We start from the raw sequence: 12,606 nt of genomic DNA on the forward strand, positions 1-12,606 counted from the left end.
CAGTCTCTGTCACCTCAGTAAATAGCAATACCATCCTTCCCAAAATTATTGACTATGTTAAGTTCTTTATTTCTCTCACATGTCACATCCAAGCTAAAGCTAACTTAAATCAGCTTGCCCTTCACAATATGTAATAAATCCAGTTACTTCTCTCCATTTCCACCATTATTCTGATCAAAAACCATCATGATCTATTACTTCAGTTATTTTAATAGCCTCCATTCTTTCTGCTTCTGCATGTAGCCTCATACTTCCTTTCTCGAGATAGCAACCAAATAAAGCTTTTTAAAAAGCAATTCAGATCGTGAAACTCTTCTGCTCAATTTTCTTCAGTAGCTTCTCAAACAATTTATTATATAAATCAAAGTCCTTATTATCCACATGGTCCGATAACTCCTCAGCCCTCATCTCCTATTCCTGGTCCTTATCCTACTCCAGACCTTCCAGCTTCCTCACTGTTACTTGTATAATCTGGGCATGGAGGAGTAAAAAAATAAATAAAAATAATAAGTAATAAACAAAATATTATACAACTGAAGACATTAAAACAATACAGCAGGGAAAATTGATGAACAGATTAAACAACTATACTTTCTCCTTTAAAAACAGAATTACTTTGAACATTTTAAAATTATACTTTGGACTCAAAATAACCTTAATTTTGTCACTTGCCTCTTCAACTTTAGGTTTAGATTAATGGATTTGTAATGAAAATCTATTTAGCAGCTGAAAAATTTAAAGCAGTGGACTTACAGATGCTAACAATGATTAATTTAGTGGAATTATGAATGTCATCCACAACTGATATATCACATTCTTTAAGTTGAAAGTGAGAGAAATAGAAAATATTGTATAAGGTGAATTACTCAGCATTACAGAGCATTTTCCAAGTTCCTGTCCTTTTATTTAATATTTATTTAGTATATTCTCTGGTAAGCCTTCTTTTTTTCCTGTGTTTGTCCCATAATATGACTCCAAAATCACTGTTTAAAAATCCTCTGTTTGTACTGCAGTGTTTATGAAAATTTAAACCAGGCAATTTGCCATATCCTTGATCTCAGAAATATCTGCTATAATTCACTTCTGCAAAATTGTCAGTACTATATATAAATATGTATTCTATATTCAGATAAGCATGGAATGGAAAAAACTGAAGATGATGTCTAAGGAACAAAAGTGTTGTGTAACGTAAAGTATTTTCTTATTCATATATGGTAGAAAAAGAAGAATAATTACAAAAAGGCAAAAAAGTAACACACCCTATTGTCATTTTGCCTCACATTTTAACCTTCAAAATGATCTAAAAGGATTAAGCAGTTAATGCAGACTCCAAAGTTCTGCTCTTTGTGAAATCATGCACCAAATATTTAAGTCAATATTATTAACCATGTAGAATTATTCAATCTCCCGGAACACCAAGTCTACCATTTCTCCCATAACTTTCAACAAATGATCTTTCAACTTCTTTCATAGAGAAATAGGAGCTAAGGACCTCCTACTTCCTGTGATGAAACATACAAATTTGCATGCCTTTACAGAGACATCTCTTCCAAAATATCTCTTCTAAAGTCAAAGTCTAATCACTTCAGTTGTACTTAGAATTTCATACCTTTAGGCCAGGCCCAGATTTGGGGGGTGAGGAGGGGATCCGACGGAGTCGAGACCATGGGTGAAACCACTCTCTATAAAATACAAAAATCTGTAATTTCATACCTTTAGGGTACTTGGCAAACTCATTCTAAGAGTTGTTTCTCTCGTGTACCTTGAAATTTTCTTGGTTTCCTCCCCATTAACATTTAATTGCTCAATACTTTCCATTTAGGTTGGGGATAAGGGAGTGTGGGAGATCAGGGGTCGAAGGATAATCTTTTCTTTATTACTATTATGATTATACTTCAAGTTCTGGGATACATGTGCAGAATGTGCAGGTTTGTTACATAGGTATACATGTTTCATGGTGTTTTGCTGCACCTATCGATCCATCATCTAGGTTTTAAGCCCAGCATGCCTTTGTCCTAATGCTCTCGCTCCCCTTGCCCCCCAACCATCCTCTGACAGGTTCCGGTGTGTGATGTTCCCCTCCCTGTGTCTACGAGTTTTCATTGTTCAACTCCCACTTACGAGTGAGAACAAGCGGTGTTTGGTTTTCTGTCCCTGTGTTAGTTTGCTGAGAACTATGGTTTCCAGAGGCCTCAGAAATAACACCACACATCTACAACCATCTGATCTTCGACAAACCTGACAAAAACCAGCAATTGGGAAAGGATTTCCTATTTAATAGATAGTGCTGGGAATACTGGCTAGCCATATGCAGAAAATTGAAACTGGACCCTTTCCTTACACCTTACACAAGAATTAGCTCAAGATGGATTAAAGACTTAAACATAAAACCTAAAACCATAAAAAACCTAGAAGAAAACCTAGGCAATACTATTCAGGACATAGGCATGGGAAAAGACTTGATGACTAAAACCCCAAAAGTAATTGCAACGAAAACCAAAATTGACAGATGGGATCTAATTAAACTAAAGAGCTTCTAAACAGCAAAAGAAACTATCATCAGAGTGAATAGGCAACCTCCAGAATGGGAGAAAATTTTTACAATCTATCCATCCGACAGACGTCTAATATCTAGAATCTACAAGGAACTTGAAGAGATTTACAAAAAGGATAATCTTTTATCCAGTCTTGGAGCTTCCACTCAAGTTCTTTGTTTCCTCTTACCATCAAGTGCCTTGAAAGAGTTGCTGCACTTACCTTTCTCACTTGCTTCTGCTACCAGCATTCCTCATACTTTCCACCACACAATATTCAGCTCTGCCCTTACTTGACTCCTTGGCAGAATTATACACAGTTGACAATGCCCTTGTTCAAAGACTCTCTTCCTTGGGCTTATGCAAAGAATGGTTTTCCTGCTTCCCTCCTGGTTGGATTTCTGTGCAGTTTTCCCTTTTCTCTGTCTTGCTTGGTGTCAATCCTCAATGCCCCAACCCAGAGTCATCCCATCTACTGTCATGGCTTAAGCCATCATCTCTCTGCTCATTGTTCAACTTTCCTTTCTACATTCATAAATCCAAAATCCTACCAAACACTTCCAACTCAACCTCAACATACTCAGAACCAAATTCCCTGTCTTTTTCCCTCACATTTTTCTTCTTGTTGCTGTGTTCTCTTGGTGAATGGCCGCCTGGCTGATAAGGTCAGAAATCTGTAACTTCTCCTTCTCTGTCACCTCCCCTGTGCCTGCATGCATTTGCAACATCCGTTTAATCACCAATCATTGTCACTTCCTTCACCTGAATATTTCTCAGCTATCCACATACCTTCTCCATCACCAAGCTCAGGACACGTGAATATTTCTACCTAGATTACTGTAACAGGCTCATAACGTTTCCTCATCATGCTCACCCCACAAATCTCTTCTTCACACTAAGTTTGAGTCATTTTTTGAAATTGTGATCAGATTGAGCTTGGTCAATAAATTTTATTAGCTCTCCCCATTGCCTTCATGTTGATACACACATTTTTAATGTGGTTCTTGGGATAAGTATTAATATCAATTAGCGTAAGGGTCTATGAGCAAGTATTTTACAGTTAGTCAGGTTTTGGTAGCAATATATTCTTATCAAAGGTGAGGAACGTAAGAAGAAATGTGTCCAAAGAGTAGACTCAAATGCAGTGGGCCCAGAAATATGTGACAGCAAGGTCAAGATTCCAAATAATATGTATTATTTACCAATGCACAGAGAAGTCTTCAAATGGGCAGATAAGCCACAGAGAAGCATTTTATGCCTTAGATCATTGCTTCAAAAAATTTAGCCAAAATTTCTTAAAGTAGATTTTACCTAATTCCCTCCCTTAGCCTTAGAGAATGGTAGAAAATACACTGAATTATGTTTAGCTTTTTTTTTTGAGATGGAGTCTCACTCTGTCACCCAGGCTGGAGTGCAGTGGCACGATCTCGGCTCACTGCAAGCTCCGCCTCCCGGGTTCACGCCATTCTCCTGCCTCAGCCTCCTGAGTAGCTGGGACTACAGGTGCCCGCCACCACGCCCGGCTAATTTTTTTTGTATTTTTAGTAGAGATGGGGTTTCACCGTGGTCTCGATCTCCTGACCTTGTGATCCACCCACCTCGGCCTCCCAAAGTGCTGGGATTACAAGCGTGAGCCATGGCACCCAGCCATGTTTAGCTTTAACAAATAAAAAATTTACTACGTTCTTGAAGTCAAAATAAGGACGTCAAATAACTTATCTCAGTGGTCTTTTGTTCTCTTGCTGATGTATTTTTTAATTTTTAAAGTTTTTGTTAAAATGGTTTATTTATTTAAACTCAAAAATAAATTTTTTAGTGAATTTTAAATATTTACTTTTTATAAAATGAGTATTTTAACTCAGTTTTAGAAAAAAATGGTATATGGACTTGGAAGCATGAAATTAAGAAGTTTGTTTTTCTGGAAGTGCAATAAGAGGAAATATCATTGAGAAGTAATATGCTCAATGATAATTGTCTGGATTTTCCTCTTGTGTCAGAAGCTATATATTTTCTCCCCAAAACAGCAGCTCCAAGAATGAACTAGCCCCGTTTTTTGAGACAGTCTCATTCTTTTGCCCCAGGATGGAATGCAGTGGCACGACCTTGGCTCACTGCAAGCTCCACCTCCCAGGTCCACGTCATTCTCCTGCCTCAGCCTGCAGAGTGGCTGGGACTACAGGCTCCTGCCACCACGCCCGGCTAATTTTTTTGCGTTTTTAGTAGAGACGGGGTTTCACCATGTTAGCCAGGATGGTCTCGATCTCCTGACCTTGTGATCTGCCGGCCTCGGCCTCCCAAAGTGCTGGGATTACAGGCGTGAGCCACTGCACCCGGCCAACTAGCCCTCTTTATCTCCCTCCAGCTGGGATAGATTAATTCCCTTCCACTCCCTCCTCTCTCTTCTTTCAATAACGCTGTGTAGGTGTTAAAGGCATGGGTTCTGGCTAATGAACAGAATTGTCCTTTAGGCCAGCAACCCACAGGCAGTGGCACCAAAAGTCTTAGCCCCCAGGACGGAGGCCACGGAGCTGGCAGTTTCCACTGTCTCAGGGAGAAGGAGCCAAAAGCTGACCCACAGCACAAATCAGAGCCCAATATGTAGACAGAGTAAGTGCTTCTATTCCCAGAGTAGGCAAGCTGTGGGCAGGAAAAGGGAAGATTTTGCAGCCACTCCATATTTAGAAACAAGGGGAAGGCCAGACGTGGTGGCTCACGCCTGTAATCCCAGCACTTTGGGAGGCCGAGACGGGCGGATCACGAGTTCAGGAGATCGAGACCATCCTGGCTAACACGGTGAAACCCCGTCTCTACTAAAAATACAAAAAAAATTAGCCGGGCGTGGTGGCGGGCACCTGTAGTCCCAGCTACTCGGGAGGCTGAGGCAGGAGAATGGCGTGAACCCAGGAGGCGGAGGTTGCAATGAGCCGAGATGGTGCCATTGCACTCCAGCCCGGGTGACAAGAGCGAGACTCAGTCTCAAAAAAAAAAAAAAAGAAACAAGGGGAAAACTGGACCCTTTTCCACTACTATGATCTACTGCTACTGAGCTCCAGGGGATCTGAAAGCCCAAAAGGATCTAAATAAATCAGGAGAACTTTGCCCAGACTGGAGATAAGAGTGACAAATGAGAGGATAGGTGACCTTAATAGTGTGTGGAAAGATGACGCTGGGAACCTCAGCTCTTCACATGGCTGCCAGCCCTACAGACGACAACACAGTAAGAACCAAGACGACCACTCTAGACTGATGTAGCTGGGGAATCTTCAAGGCTATTCCCAGGTACCACATCAAGTGTGAGATCCCACTCCAGATGTGATACATGAGAGGGAAGAGGAGTGCAAACTTAGCTGTGGTGGATCAGTGCTGGCCCCAGACTTCATAAGTTTCAAATAAGACTCAAAGTTCCCAGGGAGCAAAAGCACCGACATACCAAAAAGACAGACCCGTGCACTCAAAGCAACACCAGTGCCACGGTGGCAAATGGACATCACCATGGGAGGAGGCCAACTGTAGACAGTGCTATGGGAAGATAAAGGGCGGTTTGAATCTATGTTCTTATTCCAGAACCGCTACGTCTCTTTTTTGACTGAGGTTCCCAAAGGAGCAGCTTTTCTGATACAGACCAGAGGGCTAAATTGGGCTCAGAGGCAAGGACAGCCAACATGTCTTCGCAAGAGTACAACTATCTTGCGTCCGGCCTGGACAAAAGTCTACATGTTGACATTTTAAATAGAATGATTATATCACACTTTACTGTAAGCAATGATATCTTAAAAACATAGAAATGTGATATTTGCTATCATCTACTTACAATTTTATATTGTTATTTTATTCCTTCAATTTTTATTATCCCATTGCCTCCAGATTATCATACTATGACATGTGAAATGTTTATACTTGAGAAAGTTTTTACTCTATAGCATGTCATAAAAATGTGGGTATAAAGTATGTGTGTATCTATTATTACTATAACCCCCCAAATATTTTTAAAAGTTTCTTTTGGAATGAATTACCCTAATAATTGTTATGTGTACACAATTGCTTAAAAATAAACAAGATAGTACATATTTTGACAATTATTAAATATAAACTAATCATTTACTAGAAATGCATCTCTTAATGAGATAGATGAACTTTTTTCAATTAATTTGTGTGTTCATGGATGAAATTACTTACTGATAGAATGAGATAAGAATTATCATTTGTTTGTTAATGTAGGCATTAAGAAAATTAATCACACATGTTAGATAGACATGGAAGAAGTTTTAGTTTACTAGAGTTGTTGTGTTTTATTAAATATCCTTCTAAATATATGGCAAAGCCACATTTTTAACTAATATCAAAATGTATTTGTAATTATTTGTAAGCTGACCAGTCTGGTAGGTCATATTCTGATATTCTTATAAAGAGAAAATTAGAAACCACCTGAAATGCCAAAAGAGAAAATTAGAAACCACCTGAAATGCCAAAGGTTTGTGACCCATTGATTAGTTTATTTCTCAACAACAATATTTCAACATATCTCTCTGTTAAGTACTCCCAAGTGTTTTTCTACTCTGGCAAAATGCTTAAAATAATACTGAGAAAAAGAGACAAGTATGCCCTTCATTTGAAAAGTAGATGGAAGGTAATATAGGAAAGGAAAACTTGCTTGCATAGTACTTCCTTAGGCAGATTAATTTATGAATAACCATATATGGAAGTTGTGAATCTGGAATTAAAAAATATGTACCTGTTCCTCTGAGGAACTACAGGGAGATGGCAGTGGTATGATGACGGTAATTATTCTAAAGTCTGCAAATCTCTCCATAAAACCAGTCGGAGCAGTGAACTTAACAAAATCAAAATTGTAGATGCCTATAACAAAATGAGGTGAAAAGTTATCCCAATGAACCCTAAGATACAAGTAGGTTAAGAAAATCTACTGACACTTCATGAATTGCAGAAGATCAGCATCTATTTGTGAAAATATAAGAAAAGGAACAGGTCATGAGAACATGAGAACTCTTAAGTTGGCAATAGTCATGCCTTGACAAATGTGTCAGGCCAATGTGAAAACAGTAAATAAGACTAGGAGAGTTCACACATTTTTACACCACCTGATTTGTGAGTGAATGGAAGAGGCTTGTGGTAAAGCCTAAAGAACTAGGACAATTTTAATCCTGTATACTCTCATAAACAAAACAAAGCAAAACAGAAAACACAAAGCTTCCTTCAAAAACACACCCTCTACTGAGAGGAGAATACTGATAATAGAATTCATATGGATGGGAATAGTGGCAATACAAGCAGAGAAAAGAAATAATCCAGCTAAAAGTAGAGTACCGGGCAGAGCCAGGCATTTTTGGAGAGAACAAGGAATATTTGGAAAGAACAAGGAATATTTTGGACATTTCATGAAAATATTAAGAATAGTCAGCTCTCAAGCAGTGAAGCCAGAAAATGTTTCTAGATTCAATATCTTTTTATTATCAGTACAAAAATTAATTCATGCAATAATGAGCAACAGAAGACAATGATAGTTGAATCATATATGATCTTTTTAAGGACAGAAGGATAAAAATAATGTTTCAAAGATAGTGAAAGTATGCTACTGACAATGAAGTAGTGGAAGATATATGCCCACTATAGAAAAAGAAAAACAGAATTAATTTTTAATGCATTAGAAACAAAATTATTAAAACAATAAACAATACGATGCAGGAAAACCAGGAATTAGAAAAATGTAACAGTACCCAGGAAAGAATTAGAAATAAAAGAAAAAATGATTACACTTCAGGTCAGGTTTTATTTTCATGAAAAATGAAAAAGCAGGCAGCAGTAGGATCCCAATATCAGTATTTTAAATGAGCTGACTGTACACAAAAATCTCAGTATGCTTCTCTCTGGGTGACCTTTCTTGTTTTCTTCTTTGTACTTTTCTGTCTCTTCTATATTGAAAGAATAGAAAATATAGGAAAAGAAAAAATGTTTCAGAATAAACTAGAAGGAACAGAAGAGCAAATTAATGCAACAGATGATTCCTTGAGGAAAGATGAAAATAAATAAAATGCTAAAATCCAAAAGTAATGAAGATAGATTAAAAAGGGTTTCAGAAACCATGACCAATAAAGAGAGGCAAAAATAATTCAACATATTTACAATGTTTCCCAGTCTTTCCACTGAAATGGCCTAGAAATAATGACCATCTCAGTAGCAATGCACATATGTATGCACAGACTGTGGTCTTAAGATATTTCCCACTGACAGAACCCTGGACTCTAAAGAAATTGATTTATCCAGGTCTGAAACAGGATGATTCCAGTATATCTTGTCATTCTATGAAGTGAGAAACCCATAAAAAATTGATGTATTATTACTAACACGTCAGTTGTACTCAATAGACTATAAAGAGGTTCCTGAGTTCTAAATATGGTCGCTTTTGAATATCAGAAAGGATAATAGAGTAATAGATTGAAACACATCCAATAAGTTTACATCCATGTCCTAATATTGATACTAAAAAAAGAAAAATTTATCAAATTTGATCAACATTGAAGAATGGTAGCGATCCAATTCATTATTTTGTTACTTGGTTAAAGAAATGGCAGGGTTAGAGGGAATGTAAATTTATTATGTGTCCAGACTTATTTAAATGAACAAAATATTATATGAGATGAAGTTCTCTTTATTTAAATATTCCAAATAATAACTTGGGCAGAAATAATTGAGCTAGAAAATTATAGCTTTGCAACTCCTGATTCATCTATGGTTCTAGGCAATGAGTATCAGTCTGCTAATACCACAATGAGACACAATCATATATCATGTGCTTCCTAATAGGGAAACACACTGACACATTTCTATGAAAAAGTCTTGAAATTGATTCAAACCAAATCCTTTAAATCCAACTTTCATTTTGTAGGAGACACAGAGGATAGATTAAAATAGCAAACAATACTACAGTATAGGGTATTGCAAATTAAAACTCTACAGGATAAATGATCTAGTTTTTTTAATGAATAAATTATTAAAAGAGAAAAAGGAGAAATAGAAATATATATATAAACACACTTTAAAATATATATCTCATCAAGATGTCTGCCCTTTATTTGATTTCTGATTCAAATAAAGTAAATAATTTAAAAATCATATTTCTTCATAAATTGAAAATTTGAACACTAAATATTTAATACTAGCAAATGATTTTTAATTTTTTTAGGTTTAAAATGTTGTTGTTATATTTAGTGATAAGTAAGTCTTTATGTTTTGAGATACATGCTGTAATACTTCCAGACAGAATAATGTAAGGTAGAAATGCAAATGGGAATACTATGGACAAAAAGTACTGTTCATGAGATTAAAATTATTAAATATGGCTGATGGAAATGTTGGGGTTCATTATAGTATTCTTTCTATTTTTGTATATAGTCAAACTTTTCCATAATAAAACCTTTTAAAAAGTAAACTCTATACCAACTCTCTATTTATAGACATACTTGGACAGTAGCCCAGCATAAAGATTTCTGGTTTATCTTAAAGAGCAAGATCTATTAGTGTAAAGTCTTTTTGCCTGTTAGTAATTCACCAACAGAACCTGTCATCTCTTGAAGACATTATTACTCTTTGACATAGAACTTTGTAACATACATGTAATAGGAGGCTAACTTTTTGCTTCTATATATGGTTGTGGGGGTGCAGATGAATATGGATGGTAGTTCATCTAAGAATTGAACTACTGAATCATACAATTTTTATAAATACAAAATATGAAAAGTAACACATCCTTATTGTGTCTATTATAAATGATTCAAATGGTTGTTTTAAATCAGTACTGTCATTTTGTAATACCTAACTCAATTGCATTAAAGTGAGTGTTCAGTGCCGTTTCAACAATCCAAGGTTACACATTTTAGCTGATGGCTGATTTTTGTCCACAGAGTCACTGAAAGGCCAGGAAAAAGCCAATTAGAGTCCCAAATAATTATTTATTTTTCTTAACAGAAATATCTACAAGGTTACAAAGGATATCACATGGTCAATAGATAATTCATTATGACTTGCACGGAATATTGATCTGAGAAATGTAATTTGTATTTTATCAAGTTATCTAGCATATATTTCAGATAAAATAAAATATCTAATAAGGAAATACAAGATGATGTGTGGTTCTTTATGTGATTGTTTATCAGTCTGTAACATACACATTTAGAGAGATGATTATATAAATTTGTTTAATCAAGTTATTCTGTAAAATTATTGGCAAATACCTAGCTCCTTTAGAAATCAATCACTTTCTATTATTCCATTTTTAATCTAAAAATATGGCTGATTTTCCCTTACATTTTGAGTTATTTATTTCTAACAGCTTCAGATACTGAATCACAACAAATAATTTTATTTCTTAGTCATAGTCTTCAAATAAAATATCTAGCAAAGTGCTCACCAAGATGAGCACCATCAGAGAGAGAACCCTGGGGGCCCACAGAGTATTCAACAGGGTGGTGATCAGTGCATACTTGTAAGAAAACTAACATCTGAAAGAATTAAAAGTAACAACCTCTAGGATTCACACAAGGCCAGTAATAATCATCCCTGTTCTCAACAGCCAGAGTGGAAAACCTCAGAATTCACAGTCCATTAGGTAAAGTACTCCATCCAAATGGTTTTTTCTCAGTACTCAGTAGGTAAGACAGCCCAAGGCTAAATGCTACTCTGGTCTCATCTAACAAGACTTAAAAGCTTCAAGACATGAAGGATATGTTTCCAAGTAATGGAATTAGGACTCAGAACAAAGGTTAAGAATAATTATAAAAAGATGAAAATATTTAGCACCCAACAAGGTAAAATTCATAATGACAAGCATCCAGTCAAAACTTATATGTTATGCAAATTAATAGAAAAATATGATACATAGTGCAGAGAAAAAAAAAAAACATTTAAACTGCTCCAGAAAAAAAGCACAAGTGATAAAATAAGCATGGTAGTCGTCAAAAAAGCCATAATGTTCCTCTTAGCATGACAAAACTTCAGACAGATTTACTTGTGACTATAGCCCCTGACTTCTCTTTTCTTGGAGCAAGTATTTTTAAAAAGAGAAACAAAAACTTGCAAATTATTTCCCTGCCCCTTTAAGGAATAAATGTTTTCCCATCTTCTTGACAGTTTTATATCCCAGAAATAGCTATTCCAGAGATCTGAAAGCCGTCTCCTTAAAATGTATATATTACAAAAGATAGCGATCCTATTTCTCCCTTTCTCTGTGGCAAGGTAGAAATGTTACTTCAATGGGTGCCAGTTAGCAAAGATAGATGGCTAAATCACAGAGAATAACATTGGAAAACTGAGGCATACCTCAAAGTGACGGATACAACCCATTGATCAAAACTCCCTAACATCCTCCAGTACTTTTCCAATAGCCCACCCTAGTGAGACCTCAATGACTGCCAACGGACAGATGGTAGAACAACTTCAAACCACCTGCTATACTGTGAATAGAGTTCCTGGCAAAGAGGAGGGGAAGTTAAATATTTGAAAAATATAATGACCAGAAATTTCCCAAATATAATAAAAAGTAGAAACCTGAAGATCCAAAAATTTCAACAAACTCCAAGCTTAAGAAATAGGAAGATCGTATCAATGTACGTTACAATCAAATTGCTTAAACCAGTGATCAAGAAAAAAGTGTTAACAGCCAGAGAAAAAAAGACAATTTGATATGCATATCAATGATGAATCTCTATGCAGGTATGCTAAGTAAGAGAAGATAGAAGAAAAAAGTAAACACTGTAGGATTCCATTTTTATACAATTCTAGAAAATGCAAACTAATCTATGGTGACAGAAAATAGATCAGTGGTTGCCTGGTGTGGGGCACACCATGTGCAGACATCACAGGTAAAAAAAGTGATTAGATGTCTTCAGGTCTATGGCAATATGTTCCTCTCCAGAATTGAGACATCTACCTGAGGACAGCGGGGAGAATCCCAGATGGATTAAGTCAAAACCTGAGATTAGATTTCCTGAAGTAGATTAGCATGAGGGCATTCATCATGCCTTAAACTGAAGTATAGAAAAAAAAAGACTAAAAATAA

General features: G+C 36.2%; 1 protein-coding gene and 1 pseudogene across 4 annotated transcripts in view; both read right to left on the minus strand.

Annotated features, from left to right (window-relative positions):
- Positions 1–12,606, minus strand: part of CCDC102B (coiled-coil domain containing 102B) — a 195,279-nt gene that overhangs the window by 41,581 nt on the left and 141,092 nt on the right. The gene's annotated exons all lie outside the window — the stretch shown is intronic.
- On the minus strand, positions 5,718–7,344 carry LOC116468039 (succinate dehydrogenase cytochrome b560 subunit, mitochondrial-like; annotated as a pseudogene).

This window comes from Hylobates moloch, unplaced genomic scaffold (genome assembly GCF_009828535.3).
Source record: "Hylobates moloch isolate HMO894 unplaced genomic scaffold, HMol_V3 SCAFFOLD_5, whole genome shotgun sequence".
NCBI classification, from domain to species: Eukaryota; Metazoa; Chordata; class Mammalia; order Primates; family Hylobatidae; genus Hylobates; species Hylobates moloch.